Here is a 15,656-nt window from a genome sequence, read left to right on the forward strand (position 1 = left end):
ACTGGGTGCTACGTGCAAGACTCCAGCGTGTGCAGTCTTCATTTCAGAAGGCTACAGCTGAAGAGAGATTGTAGGGATAACATTTAATTGGAATAACGCAATGGCCAAGCCATAGACCAACCCTTGGAAAAGAGAAAGGAGCTCCAAGAAGCTGGGGAGCCCAAGGGGTGCCCCTTCCTGGGACCTTCAGTGCCGCTCACTGCTCCGCTCCGGTGCCTTCGTGTGGGGGGAATACAAATTGGGCAGCACTGAGCATATGGAGGGGGAAGAATGCTCAGCTGTGAATTTCGGGATGGGTATTATACAAACCCAGCCACCAGCACATCACCTTTTCAAAGGTTTCAAATCCGCTACAAATTGCCTCTGAATGACAATGAGAATTTCTCGCCCTTCACAAAGCCTCCCATATTAGCATCTTTATTGGAATAAACTAGCTAATTTCTCCAGTTGGAGGGCTGGTCTGGAGAATCCCTAATTCCAATTAGATGGATATTCATCAAGCCGCCTGATGCAGGCGGGGAGGCAGGGAGGGGCTCACCACCTGCCAAACCCAGATCAGAGACAAAGAGAAGGGGACGGCTCCGTCCCCAGGGCCAGCAGCAAAGCTGGACATTGCGGGGTCCTTTTAATCCTCAATTTGTTCTTTGTGGCACTTGGTAATTCCCAGGCGCAGGGTGGGGAGGCTGAACCCAGCCTGGCAGGAATAATGATAAATCTGTGTGCCTTGCTATTGCTAAGGTGCCTTTGATGACAAATATACCTTCTACTAAGGCAGGCTGAGTGCAGCTGGGCTGAAGCACACACGGACCAGAGGGAGGTACAGTCTGTCTGTCCGTCCATCCATCCCAAACAACCGTGCAGCAACTTGTAATGAGGTTCAGTGTCAGCATTTATCTTGTAAAATGGGCAGTGGGATTTCTCCAAGCCAAGGCCTGATGCCTTGCACTTGGCTGCACTGCAAAGGTGAAATTTCTTTTGTTGCCATTGATAAATTTCACACAGAGAAATGAAAAAAAAAAAAAAAAAAAAAAAAAAAGATAGAACTTGAAGTTCACAATACAAATATCCTCAAACTAAAATCTGATGATCTTGCAGGTAAACTGAGTTAATTTTTCATTATGAACCAAAAACATGAAGAGGGCTTTTCTTAGACTTTAGCTCCCTGCAGCAGGGTTTTTTTTAGATGTCAGGGGAAAATTTTTCACTCAGAGTGTTGTGGATGCCCCATCCCTGGAGGTGTCCAAGGTTTGATGGGGTCCTGGGCAGCCTGGTCTAGTATTAAATGGGGAGGTTGGTGGCCCTGCCTGTGGCAGGGGGGTTGGAGATTCATGATCCTTGAGGTCCCTTCCAACCTGGGCCATTCTGTGATTCTGTGATTCTGTGATTCTGTGAGGTACTGGCATAGCTGCCCAGAGAAGCTGTGGGTGCCCCAGCCCTGGAGGTGCCCAAGGCCAGGTTGGATGGGGCTCTGGGCAGTCTGAGCTGGTGGGGGCAAGCAGTCCATGGCAGGGGGTTGGAGCTGGATGGGCTTTAAGATCCCTTCCAACCCAAGCCATTCTATGGTTCTATGATATTACGAATATGTGATTTATTTGGACATTCCTAGTGCAGCACTGGCTTGGCCCATGGCTGCCCAGTCAAGATCTGGCCAGGAATGGCACAGATCACCTGGAGTGACTGACAGCAGGAGGGTATTTTCCCTTTGCTTTTAAGTTCTTGGATTTAAGCTCTGGGACGTGGTTGTCCATGGCAGTGAAGTCTTCAGTGGTGACAGATCCTTTTGCATCAAGCCCACATTGGGTGGATTTCTCAGTTCTTCCCAACTAATAAACACTGTCCCCAGTCTCCCCATGCTGTTTGTCGCACATCCCATGCAAAAAGTCCCAACACTGATCTCCCCTCACCTCCTCTGAGGGTTAATGGAAACAGGAGATGCCGGTAAACAAGGCTGGGCTGTGGAGGGGAGCAGGTCAAAGGACAAAAATGAGGACAAGTCTGCACATAGCCTTGTGGCTGCCACCTGCCCCAGCCCCAGGATGGAAATTGCTGCCTGACTCTCTTCCTCCCATTAAAGTATCTCCCTTCATCAAGACTGTGCCTATTTGGGCTAAAAAAAAAAAAAAGATTAATTCCATTTTTTTAGAGGGTTTGTTCTCCCTCAAACAAGAGGCTTCTGAAACTCCTGTGAAAGCAAATCATCTCCTTCTGTATTTTTGCAGGCTGTTTTCTGAGGCACAGGGGATTCTGCTGAGGAGGGGATCTGACCCAACGTGTGAAGAGCAGTGTGCAGTTACTGACCATCACCTGGAGCACGGGGCTGCTGCCCTGCCTGATGTGACCTGCAGGACACAGACATACAATAGTGCAGAATGACAGTGCTGCTTGCTTTGTCACCGGGATTGAGCCTTGCTATGGACTTATTTATGGTGGAAAAATTGTATTTGAGAATTGCTTCACCAAACTCTGACAGGCAGCCGCTGCTGGGGTGGGAACCGTGAAGGGTCTGTAGGTTGCCCTATCCCTTGCAGGTGCTGTGATCCCAAATATCTTTCATCAGTGCCCTGGTGATGGGATTAGCATGCATTAAGAGTTTCTCTTCTCATCTCTCCCAGGGAGGATCAAATGCAGTGAAATATCCCATTTTGCTGGTTGCTTTTTGAAAAATGCTTGGTATGTGTTCATGTTAGGAACTCAAGGTCAAAGGAGCAGGAGCACGGGACACGGGGCTGCATAAACCCTTTTAGGACATTGGGTTCGGTCCACTCATTGTAGTCCTGTTTGCAAAACTGTTTTAAAAGTAGTGTGTTTGTTTACCCTCAGCACATGTGCTACAAAGGCTCCTCCTGAATCACCAGTGTTTTCTGGGAGGAAATGTGGAAGGAAAGCTGTGGGTCTTGTGATCCCTTGTCCCTTAGCGAAAGACCAGCCCTTGTACCAACACCCCAGGAGCATCTGTGAGCATCCTCTTCTTCTGGAGAAGCTTCCACTCTACCCAAGGAGCACAGAACCGTTGGTGAGGTTTATCCCATTGCTTTATGTTGGCTGGTTGGCTTTGAGTTTGAAAGTTGTTTTGACAGAAATCAGCACTGAGCAGAGACCAGCACTGTAGATTGCATTAAAGGATGAGTAAGAGGGGATGTTGAGGAAATTGCATCCAGCTGAAATAAGGTATTGGAGCAGGTGAGTTTAAAAACCAAAAGTCACTTAGGCTGCATGAATATATGAAGCACGTGGACACTGAAGCAGGTGGACACTTCAGCAGTGACCACCAAGTCAGCCAGGTCACTTACCTGCCATATGGCTTGAAGCAGGTCCTGCACTGAATGGTGCAAATAGCAAGGCCACAAACCCTCTGAGGAAAGAAATTGACAAAGACAGGGGTTATGTATACATGTATATATATATATACAGCAAGTGGTGGGGAGAAATTAGTGATAGCACTACTTGTTTGCAGCAGCAGGCTGCTAAAAGACAAGCTACTTGTTCTTTTTCAAAGGCCTTGGGGGAAAAAAAGGGCCATCATTTCCAGGCAGGAATTCTTCTGAGGAGAATATTTTTGTGCCTGGCTGAGAAGAGATGAAAAGGTCAAAGAAAATTAAATTCACATGCTCAGAACATTTTGGGGCAGGTGTTTTTCCTAAGCCAGATTTCAGGCTTGGGAGGGCATACCCAGGATTTATGCCCCTCCTAACATTTCACCTGTTGCATGAGCACTGGAGGGCAAAGGATTTCACAGCCCTGGCAGCCTGGCTTCTCTGGACCCAACTCAAAACTTTGCTTCAAGCTCATTGCAATTTGTACAGCTCGAATGAAGGCTCAGATGAGCACTCCGGTCTGGCTGCTCATCACTGCATTTCACTTGGCATGTAGGCTACGGATGAGGAATGCACAGAATTTCCTTTTCCACCCCGTCAGATCCTCTGTCTTGAGCCTGGCCCAGCCCCAAGAGCACAACGGATGCAGCTGGAGAAGGGCAGGTCCAATCTTGCTGCTCAGCTCCAGTGACACTTAACCTCCTCTGCTGCTGAGCTGCTTGCAGCTGGCAGTGGATGCTAATGAGCATCAGCCTACTGAAATGGCTCATCAGGGAAGGAAGGGGAGCTGATTTCTTTGACTGGAGAAGGCAATAGAAGCTGGAGCTTTTGTGGGAGAAGGTGACCCTCAATCTTAATGAAGGTGGTCTTTGGTTTTGCAGTTCGGTTTTTCTATTGCTGTTGATCTGCTTGAGAAGGTAACAGGACTATAGGTCTCTCCTCTGGCTGCTGAATTTGCTGTCAGCAGTTTTGCCCCTCTGTAAAAATGACCGCAACTAACTGTAATTTCTTAGTACGTGGGAATCAATAGGGAGCTCTGAGCTATCAAATAATGAGGTCAGTTAATCCCTGGCATTGCTCTAGAGAAGATGTTGGGGAAGAACAGCAGCCTTTTGGGGCAGGCTGTCTTCTTGGTGACACCTATGTTCTGTGGGACAACAAGGCTTTCCCACAGGTCTGTTAGCTTGGCCTCGGTTGCGAAGGGAGCTGTAAACATAGGATCAAATTCTGTCTTATCTCATCCCTAAAAATGATTTTTCTTGGCCCAGAATGGAACACTAACTGGCTTTCTTCCTAAAGCAGCTGTACAGCAACGATGGGATTGAATGAGTCCTCTCCCTCGAGCTTAAGCACAACCCGTGGATGGGTAGAAAACTGCTGTTGTATCTCTGATACAATAATATATATTGTATAACATAACAGTAATTCACACTGTGTCTGAAGATACCTGTATTTAATTGCTGTCAGTGATGGCTTTACTGGTTGAAGCATCTTTATCACATTAGGAAAACAAGTTTTGCTCCACTTTTTTCTCCTAAGAAATGAAGAAGAGAATTTTATTTATATATTAGTTTTGGTGGAATAATCCCAACAAGCAGTGCATAAGTTGCTGCAAGTCAGATTCAAAAGGTGTTAGAAAGTATTTCTCTTCATCCCCAGACCATAGCTTTCCTTTAAGGGAAGAACAGTGTCTTAAAAATAGCCTGTAATTGATTTTGTTAATTAGTCTTTATTTTACTTATATATTTAATTTCGTTGACGTAGTTAAAGGCTGCATAGGCTGAGAGAATTAGCATCGTTTTTTCTCCTACCTACTTCTTTGCCTGAGAATTTCTAGGACTGTTAAACTTTCTCTTTTGATTTCTGCAAGAAGGTCTTCCTTTGCAGGGTAGAAGCAGGTTTGCCTAATAATGTTTATTAACGTAATCAAAATATTAACAAAGACCTTCTTTAAACAAAGTGCTGGCTAGGCACTGGATGAAATATCTGCTAGCAAAACCTGTAAGTCTAAACTAGAGAGGAACTTTGCTCAATCACTCAGCTTTGTGTTCCTAATGGTATTGTGATTTTACAATTCAGTAACCATATAGATCTCAATTGTCCCTTGATTTTTGCAGCATCAAAGAGAAATAAAAACTCGTTTTCTGAGAGTTTTCAGGCTTCTTTCTCCAGCAGCAAAGCACCTAACCTTAGTTCTTGGACATTGCTCTCTTTGGCCTCCTTGCCAATTATTATGGGTTGGATTTAGTTTAACCCAAAGCAATCATCAGGTCACTGTGACTCTGGAAACAGTTTTTATTTTTTTAATAACTATCTTGCTCTTGTCTCCTTTTGTCCTTCCTTTCTTGCTGTAAAGCAAAAGGCTTCAGTTGTCTTTTCTCTAGAGAGATCAACAGCAGCGTGTGGAACGAGCGCTGTGCTAATGAAATCCTGTCCTGGCTTAATCTAAACAGGGACTTTGGCTAAATTCTGTTTGCACAGTGACCCCCCCAGAACAGAACGTCCTGAGGATGGCTCAGCCTGTGGGGTGGTCCTGGAGAGACTGAGCCTAAGGATTTCACCCACGTGCTGGGATCCCGGTGCTGATCCCATCCACAGCTCCTGCTGCTTTGGGGACAGGGCAGGAGGGGAAAAAAAAGCAGTGATGGGGAGGAAGGGTCCTGCTGAATGGTAGAGCATCCTGCTCTGCATGCCTTCTCTCTGCAGGTAAGGGCAGAGCCTACCTTACCAGTGCACAGCGTGGAAAATTCCCTCCCAGCCTCCGAAGCATAGTGCAGGGATGCAGGATGTACAAAATGGACAGCATTTGAAGTGTTTCCTTATAGGATAATCAGAGGAAGTCATTGTATTAAATATCCATTTGTGTCATTAGCCTTTTATTTGGTGCTTTGTCCAGACATCCTGTTTGCTTCCCCTTTGAAGTAATGAATGTTTCCTGCGTGCCGGGTCCCATCCAAAGCTCCTGTGCAAAGGTACCGAGCTGAGGTCAGTTGTGTCCTCAGTGCATCTTGGGTTCACCTTGTGTGAGGAATTCTGGGGTAAATCTAGAGCTCACCTGTTGCCCTCAAGCTGCCCTCCTTGTGCTGCGAGGACAAAGAGTCAGAGTTGTCACTTCCTGGCATTTGAGACCTCACGCTATTCTGGTTGGACGTTACAGCAACATCAGCATGTCACGCTGAGTGCCTCTGAGGTTACAGGTCTGGCACACAGAGCAAATGCTGAACTGTAATTCCATATGTTAGGAGGCAGCAGGTGGGAAGAGCTGGGGCCTCTCTGTCTTTAAACCTAGGAGGTGACAAGCTGCTCTACATCCCTCTCCCTTCCTCCTTCTTGTTCCCATACAGGGATCGGTGTCCTGCTACTTGTCTGCAGCAGCTGCCTCATATCTGCTACCTTATGGACCCCTTCCAACTCAGGATATCCTATGATTCCTCCTTCATCATCCTTCTGCTGAACCTGGGACCTCCACAGTGAGCAGCTAAAGGCATTCTGTGTCTACACCAGGGAGAAGAGAGAAGCTCTCTGTGAGGCCTGGAAGTATGATGCATGCTTATGAGCAGGCTCTAGGCACATACAGTGCACTCATTAAATGCCACAAGGAATGCTGTGCCAGCAGGAGGGATTCTAGCCTCAAAAACCACTGCAAGAGCTGCATGACCCCTCATCCCCAGGTGGAAATGGGAGGACACTTCCATCTTGTAATCTGCATCTTTCAAAGAAGTGCTCTCCTTATTTTTTGCCAGTTTGGGAAGGGTTAATGAGTGAAGCACAGCCCCCAGGGGCCAGCACTGTTGTTCCATGCAGATTGGCTTGTTCTTGTTTCTTCCATCGATCGCAATCACTCAGAGCTGTGCCTGTAACAAACTGCCTTAAATCATTGCAATCATAATAAGCACACCTTGGTAAATAATGCATGAGGTATCCATAAGCCTATATTCATTAGGAGGAAGGCGCATATAGAGCATGGTAATCATCTGGGCTCAAGGAGGGGCTTGGCTGGTGGGGCTGAGCTGGGTTTGGGGCAGGCTTCCCAGCCCCTCCAGATGTTGGAAATGTAGGCAGGTTCCTTGTCACCTTCATTAATTTTGCACGAGATGTTTTAAATGCCTCTAAGGTTCGCAACGTAATACAGGTTGGGTGGAAGTGGGCTTGTGGCGAGAATCCAAATGGTATAACAGCAAGGCATCACAATTAATCTGTTTAATACGTTTTAATGACTCAAAGCATGTAGTGCGTAACAAGTTGTGCTGTGAGAGCCTCGTAGCCAAGTTAATGGTCTGGATATTAGAAGCTATTGTTTTAAAACAAATTAAAAATGCTTTGTTTTCCCTTTGTCTTGAGGAGCAGAGCGGTGTTGCAGCATGGAGCTCCTTTAGGGTGGTTCCATTGGGTGTTAGTGCCATCCTGGTGCTGTGGCCTTCACTGCAAGGTTTTCAGGACAGACTGCAAGGGAAATTAGGCAGAAATTTTCCCCCCCTTTTTTTTTTTGTGTGTGTGAAATGACAACAATAAGAACAGTTTTCTTTTGTATGGTTAGAAGGGATGGAGCCGCAGCAGAAGCATTCCTGCTCATATCAGACAGCTGTGGATGGCAATGGGTCATTTCACTCCATTATGGTTTCTGGCAAGTGAGTATTAAAGGGTGTGTGAGGGCATCGTTTCTCAGCGATGACTTCATTTGGCTGTCTAAACAAACAGCCGTTCCTCACCAGGTGCAAAGGGCCTTCTATTTGTTTTTTAACTCTGTGAAGGGGAAAAAAAAAATACCTAAAGGGAAAATAGCAGATCCTGTCTGTTTGACAGCCACGGTGGTCTCTGCCTCCTCAGAAAACAGCCGCAGTGAGCACTGTGGGGACAACTCGCTCCTTGTTCAGCCCCAGTGGATGTCTTTGTTGCCAGTCTGTTCGAGGGCCTCCAAACCACAGACCTCCTGGTGATGCTGGTTTGCTGAGGGCTGTCTATATCCAACAACCCAGTCCCTAGAAGTGCTCAAAGCCAGGCTGGATGGTGCCCTGAGCAGCCTGATCTGGTGTGGGGCAACCGTCCCATGGTGGCTGGTTGGAGCTGGGTGGGCTTTTAAGGTCCCTTCCAAGCCATTCTATGTAAATTTGGAAGTACTGGTGGGTCTGCTAGCACTGGAAGGAGACATTATCTTTGAGAGCTCCCAGAGATCCCATCTCCACTTGTAACCAAACCAGAACGTTTCTGCTTTATACACGCAAACCATTTACATGTACTTCAGAGCCCTAAGTAGACCACACTTTAGATAAATTTAAAAACTCCGCTCTCCTGTTGGCAGACACTTCCTAAACTTTCACAAACTGCTATGCCTTCATCTCTGAAGCTGTGTTTTTGTCCGTGATGATCTTCCTGGAAGACTGTTGCAGAAATTCACAGCTGGTGGTTACAGTTAAACATAAGGAAGAACAGTCAAAACTTCTCCTTTCTAAAAACATATATCTGAGTGCCAAGCTCTGCCTTATATCCAGGAACAGTCTGAAAAGCTCGGGATGATTTTTGGGTCCTGGGTTCTCTCCAGAATCAATTCTTTGTGCTTCCTTCCAGTGTAATTAAAGAAATAAATCCCCCAGCAGCTCAGCTCCTCGCAGAGCAGAGCCCCTGCTGAATTAAAGTGATGATCCTGTCTATTCTGCAGTGTTGTTAAACTATCTTTTTTTTTTTTTCTTTCCCCTGCAGTTCTAGCTGCATAATCTGTCACAGAAAGAAGCAAAATGACGAAGAGAGAAAAGATCAGTAAATTTTAAGCTGGAGAAGAAAGACCATTCAACCCAAGGAGAAGCAGATAAATGGGGAATCATTACCTTCACTGCCCTCATCTTCACACCAAGCTGCCTTGAGTGCCACTTGCCTGGGCGATGTCACAAGAGATGTGACCATGTGAAACCATGAGTCCTGTCCCCATCTCCTGGAAGTGGAACCCCTGTGCTGGGGTTTGCTGGGACTGGGCTTGATGTGGCGTGATGGGGAAGCAGCCCCTGGCTGTGCTGCTCAGAGCCCATCAGATTCACTCCAAGCCAGGAATTGGGCCAAAGTCTTCAAAGGTGAAAGGCTGATCCACTTGCCACCCCCCCCCCCCCACCGTGCTGCTGAGTCCCTCTGCTTTGTGAAGGAGATGCTGAATTTGGGGAAATCACTCCTCCACCCATAAATGAATGCATTGTGAAAGCCCTGCTCACAAACACACTGCAAAGAAAGCCCAGCAAGGTTGCAGACAAAAGACAAGGACAATCAACTGAAAGACTCCCTGGCTTCAATTATGGTCTGGAATTTAATTCCAGTGAGTTTGGTGGGGTTTCCCTACCCCCACAGCCAATCAGCCCTAGGGAAAGGCCAGCTCTCAGATAGGCTTTTCGGAGGGCTCAGGACAGCCCGCAGAGCTATTAGGCTCCTAAGTGGTTTCTTATGCACAGAAAGTCCTGTAGATACCAGAAGCTTGTGCAGATTACTTCTGGGTGAAGCTGTAAAGCTGGGAGTGAAAGGAGCTAGGATCTTCTTGAAGCTTGGGAATCCAGGCTGCAGAGAAGAGAGGAGGGAGGGTTAAAACCTGTAAATAGTTCAGAGCTAATGAAATGGCTGGGTGTGGGGAAAAGGGGAGAATAGCTCCTTTTTTGAAAGCAGATGAGGCAAGCATGCCTCCCAACATACTTTGTGCTCATAAAACCCAGTCTGGGTTTCTAGGTAACTAATGGAGATACCCTGGGGAGAAGTTTCTAAGGGTTTCTCACAGTTTCTAGATTTGAACAGCAATGCTGAATATTGACTGTGGTTGTTATGATCCAGGCTGACCTCCTGGCTATCCCTGTTAAATCCTAAGTCTTTGCATCCAAGTGTTGTCCTACGGCTGTTCATCCTTCTGTAGAACTCATCTCCATTTTGCGTCTTCTTTATCTACTAAGCCTCGATAGGAACAGGCATTGCACTGAAATCACTCTGGATGAACGTTGGTTCTGTTTGGGGCTTTTTCCATGCTGGCTCCCTTTTTTTTACTGAGCTTCAGACCAGTTAATCCAGTGCGTAAATGGGAATTGAGTGCATTCCTGCCACCCAAAACAGCAGAAGGCTCTTACCAGCTAAAAGTCGAATCTTAAATTCAGGAAATCCTGGCATGGCAAAATGGGGAATCCGGGTGGGATCTGTGCACAAAGCCTACTTAAATTCCAGTAACAAATTTTGTGTTGGTCATTGCTGTTTAAAAAAAGCATCTATAGGGCCAATAAAGAGCCAGCAGATCACCCCTGCAATGGAACAAATGGATGTCAGGATGGAGAAGATTCAGATCCTTCTGTTTGCAGCCTGTGCTCTGGTGAGCTGAAAGGACAATGGCATGGAGATAATTTACTGCTATGATTGAATTTAATATTGCTAGCGTATCCGTGCAAAGTGGTGGCCACACACAAGGATGCAGGACCCTTTCCCCACACAGACAGAGGGTGTAGGGTAAGTTCAGAGGAAGGAAACAGCACACACTGCTTCCAGAGGTCAGTCCTGCACAGATGAATGCAGGCTGCCATTGTGCTTGCAGAGCAGAAGGAGCTATAGATAAGGGAGAGGACTATATGTTCTGTACGTCCCTACAGCCATTGTTTTATCTTCAGATCTATTTGATTCCCCTACTATACAGTCTCTGGGAGGGCATACAAATTGAAAGCTAATTATGCAACTTGATACTATCAGTTGACAGCTGCCTATCTCTTCCCACATATCCTGAGAGAAGGAAACCACCTCCATACCTGACTTGCAGCCTATGGAAAAGCCAAGGTGAGCAGGCTGGGGGGTCAGAACACTCATACTATAGTCATCTTGTGTGGTTTCCTTTCTTGCATTCACAATTTGTGGTAGGAGCAGAAGGGTATTTCTTCAGCTCGATTGGGAAGAGCATCCGAATTATCATCTCCTTCACGGGGCTGAAGAGTTCTGACGGATGGGAAGTGCCCAGGTTTTCTTTCAGTTGGCAAATTCTGTGCTCTCAGTGATATCCTGATATCTGTGCCAATCTCTGCAGCTTTCAGACACCCCCTGCCCAGAGCTCAAACCAACCCACTGCATTTCAGATTATGTAGAGAACTTCTCCATTGGCAAACTCAGCCCATAAATAAGGTTTGAAGGATATTCCTGTGTTTCCCAAGAGCACGCAGCTTTTGAACTGCTATTTCCCCTGGAATTAGGAGTTCTGGAAGCTGAAGCCAACCAGATGATCAGTATCTCTAACCATATAATGAGGGCTCCTTTTGGGAAAACGCATCTGTATGACAAGTTGTCCTACGTGTGTGAGTGAAGTGTTGAAAATCAGCTGAGGGGCAGAACATACGGGAAAGGTGCGTCTCTGGGTGTGCTGAAATTTTATCTCCAAATTGCTCGTTAAAACTTCATTTTAGTGTCCTGATTCAGATCCTGTTTATTCACGTGCAGTCAGGAGTGATTTCACCTGAAGAAAAGCAACGCCCTGCATCCTGAAGCCCTCTTTGGTTTGGAGCACAAAACAATCTTCACTTAACCTCATTAGAAGCCCTATTTGAGGGGAATTCTCTGTCAATATTGAGTATAATCGCCTTTGGCCCACGTGTCCTTTCCTCTACCTGGCTTTGACCATCAGCCCCATGTCTGTTATTTTTGGGATCCAGCAGTGCTGCTTTGGCAGGTTGTTGAGGCAGTTCTCAAGTAGTCATTCAAACGCTGTTCAAAACCCTCATCTAATAAGCTAGCTTCCAGAGCTGCACTCCATTCCAGCAATTCTCTTTGCCAGCTAGAAATTACGCTATTTTCCAATTTCATTATTACCTCTGTTTTTTATTACAGCATCATTAGAGTGAGAAAACTGGAAAGGAAGTGGGGATTGTATAATGCAGGAAATAGTGAATTAATACCTCTACCATATGATGGAATGGTGCAGAGCTGTGACAGTGTCAGGGAAATATAGAGCAAGTAAAGATTGTGCTGGCTGGATGAGGGTGAGACTTCTCTGCTTGCTCGGAGGAGTGTTTGCTCACAGAAATAACTGTTCCTCAGAAATGCAAGATTTGCATTTTCTTTCTGCATGTGCACGTTGCAAATAAAGCCATCATAAGGAGATGGAATGTGGAAAAAATAGCTTTTATTGCAAATAGATGGGCTGTAGTGTGTTGGCAAAAGAAGGCTGATTTATTGCTTGAGAAACAGTGTCAGAGCATTTTAAGGAAGGGGCTATGTATGATGATAACAAAGAATTGTCTATTCCTCACTGTGTGGCTCTACAGTGCTAAGCCCTGAGAAGTGTTTATTAGCTCTTGAGCATTTATAACTACCAGCTTCAGCAGGCTGCAGTGAGTGGGAAAGCGCAGCTCCCACAGCCGGCAATGTGAAGGGGTGTGTCTTTCATTCTGAAAGGGTAGGCAGCACTAAGAGAAAAAAGCACCGGTTTTGCTCCTTTTCTTCATATCTGCTCCTTTCCTTCTTTTCCTGTGACGTCTATATTTTCAGGCTCTCTGTCCTTACAGTGACACACAGATCAGACCCAGTAAGTTACTGTGCACCCCGGAATTTGGGACGGACAGAAATAGGGTGTTCCTAGCTCACGGTTTCTTCAGCTTCTTGGATAAAAAGCCTCTGTGAAATGCATCTCCTATAAACCCATTTTGTTTGTAGTAACACCAGAAAGTAATTAAATGCTGGTATGTATCATTTTTATTTTGACGCTGCCTTCTGAGATGCTAAGCGATTCGTTAGCTTAAACAAGTCGGAGCACAATCTGCATGTGTCTGTTGTGCAGTTGTCAGATGGCAACAAATGTGCTTTTAATCACAGCTTGTTACTCAGATCGCTGGGTTGCGAAGGGATGCAGCTTTTGGAAGCGACTTCTTTTATATGTCTTCTGATCATCTTCCTTGCCTGACAGTGCTGCCATAAAGATGCTTCAGAGGAGCTGCAGGGTCGTAAGAGGGGAAAACAAAAGTATCCCAGGGTGAACCGAAAGGAACAACGGGCGCAGGACTCTGAATTTTCAAGCATCAAATCCGGATTATCCATTTCTAGAACTTCTCAAAGCTTTAAACTCTTTACAGCCTGTTGAGAGCAGAATGATCTCTGACTTCCTGAGAGGAGGCCAGCGCTGGGGTGGAAGGATGCAGCTGCTCCGCCAGCACTGAGCCCTTCAATGGGATGTGAGGAATCCTCCTGCATCCCTGAAACCAAACCAGTCCCTCCCGCATCCCTAAAACCACACAGGGGAGGGAAGGGGAAAAGCATTTATCTGCCACAAGCCACTAGCAGTTGTCCTGTGCCATCCCAGTGCCACTGGGGATTCTGGCTGGGCTGACCCTAGCAGGGCTTTGGAGGTCTGAGATTTGCAGAGGCAAATTATGGGATGTGAAATAAAATGCCAGGCAATGGATGGAGAAACATACATTTATTGAGGTGTAACAGTCAATTGCGTGGCTGTTAAAGAGGTGTAACTGTGTATTAAATAATCAGTTCAGCTGGAATTTGTTTAATATAATCACAGCCTATTAAACCTGAATTAAGTACAGAGTTAAGTGTCTCTGGGACACAGCTGAAAACACTGCCAGGAACGTTTTATGTTGCCTGAAACCCTTTGAGGAGAACTCCTACAAACATGCTCTCTGCGAAACTGCCCTTCATTTGATGCAGGAAACACAATATGGGATTTTGGGCTTTTTGTCTGAACTGTGGTTATCTAGCAAGTTTTGCCTAATCCGAGACTTAGTGTAGATGCAAAAATACCTGACTGATTTTCTGGAATGCCTCCTTCGTAGATTTTGTATGGCCTTTTATGGCTCACTTGCACATCTTTGCTCCCCTGCTCCACGTGCAGCCATTCACACCAGCACAAAGTGAGTCCAAAGTAAATGCGAAATGCTGCGAAGTCAGCACAGATTTGCTCTGAGCTGGCTGGGTTCACAAGCAGGGGATGTGAACAAGGAGAAACTCTTTGGCTCTGGAAATGTGAGGTTGGAGGACCCCCACGGCTGCCCAGTGCTCAGCTCCCACTGCCTTCTCACTCTGTTTCCAGCAACACATGTTGGTTTGTGCCCCAATCCCTGGACTATGGGTTTGCAACCTGAGTGCCTCTGTGTAAGGAATGCAGCAGCCACAATCCTGTTCTCCCTCCTGCTAATTAGCCCACGTTTAACACCCAGACAAAACTGCACCTGCACTGCCCTGGGAAGCACAATGCTGGAGCAGCAACAAAGCAGTGTGTCAGGGACCCTGAAAGCCCTGAGCTCCATTGCACGCAGCACTTTGAAAAAGGATGATAAAAAAAGGAGGAGGAGATTCTCTTGCTCCTACTTTTCACTATTGGAGAGAATGGGTGAAAGCCCACAAAAGCGGCTTAATAAAGAGGAGAGGGAGAACAAGGCAAGGGGAAGTGAGGGCAGGCTGAAAGGAAGGAGGACTTTCCAGGTTGCATTGTCCTCTTTGCCTTCCAGAGATCCTGAGTCAACGTCTCAAAAGCCGTCGATGACATCAAGTTGATTGGTTTTGCTGCAGCCCTTGAAAGCAGTGGTGGGGAATCGATGCAGCCCAGGATCTGCTTTTAGGAGGACAAAATGAGCCTTATTCATGGGCACGACAAAGGGTCCAGCGCTGCTTTGATGTGGTGACCAACCGATGGCCCCTTCACCTGTTTCTTCCCTTTGGAGGAGCGGTGCAATGCATTTTCATCTGTCTCTTTAGCCAGATTCTTCCTAGAAATCGTTGCTATTCAGCAATAGGTGAAGGTTTCCTTTTTGAAATCTTAATGAAAAGAGTATAAATAATGTTCTACCTTCCACCCAAGACGGGCAGGATTATTTCTTCTCCCACTTATACAAATGGAAGGAATGGTTATGGATGGATTGTGTTTTCCTGCAGCCAGGCTGGATGACAATCTGGTTGACTTCCAGGACACAGCTTTTCAGGATGCTGCTTCTTCAGCAGCTGCAGTGCCCACGCTGGTGGGATGTCTGGCACGTGGGACCGCAGAGTAAATGCTTAATTAGGAGATTGCTCACAAAGGCAGTGGTACAAGGCCTCATTAGAGGCTTCAGGCATAATGTGGTTGATCTCAAAACACGAACAGAATACTTTCAGGCTTAAATAGCAGAGTGATCACATCAGTCTCTGCAAGAATCCCTAGGTGTCTGAGGCACTGGACATAAATTAGTATCATCAGTTCAAACACCTTGAAAATTGGAAATAAATTATGCCAGACACTGGAGACAGATGGCATCCATACACCAGGCAGAGCCAGAAAGCCCAGCGCTTTGGACATCTGTAGATAAATTCCCCGAAGCACCTGGAGCAGCAGAGAAGAGAGGAGAAAGTGATTTGTGCCTGAGAACGGAT

At 46.3% G+C, this 15,656-nt stretch overlaps 1 long non-coding RNA gene across 2 annotated transcripts; it reads left to right on the forward strand.

Moving 5' to 3' along the window:
• The first annotated feature begins 3,663 nt into the window (after positions 1-3,663).
• On the forward strand, positions 3,664-9,240 carry LOC116225412 (uncharacterized). 2 transcript variants are annotated; one of them, XR_004166057.2, is made up of 4 exons: positions 3,664-4,231; positions 6,659-6,851; positions 7,852-7,942; positions 9,012-9,240. It is a non-coding gene; the product is annotated as an uncharacterized LOC116225412 (long non-coding RNA). The 2 variants fall into 2 exon arrangements; XR_016470435.1 differs by having other exon boundaries at positions 7,855-7,942.
• Positions 9,241-15,656: the final 6,416 nt, after the last annotated feature.

This window comes from Phasianus colchicus, chromosome 12 (genome assembly GCF_987193195.1).
Source record: "Phasianus colchicus chromosome 12, bPhaCol1.hap1.1, whole genome shotgun sequence".
Lineage (NCBI taxonomy): Eukaryota > Metazoa > Chordata > Aves > Galliformes > Phasianidae > Phasianus > Phasianus colchicus.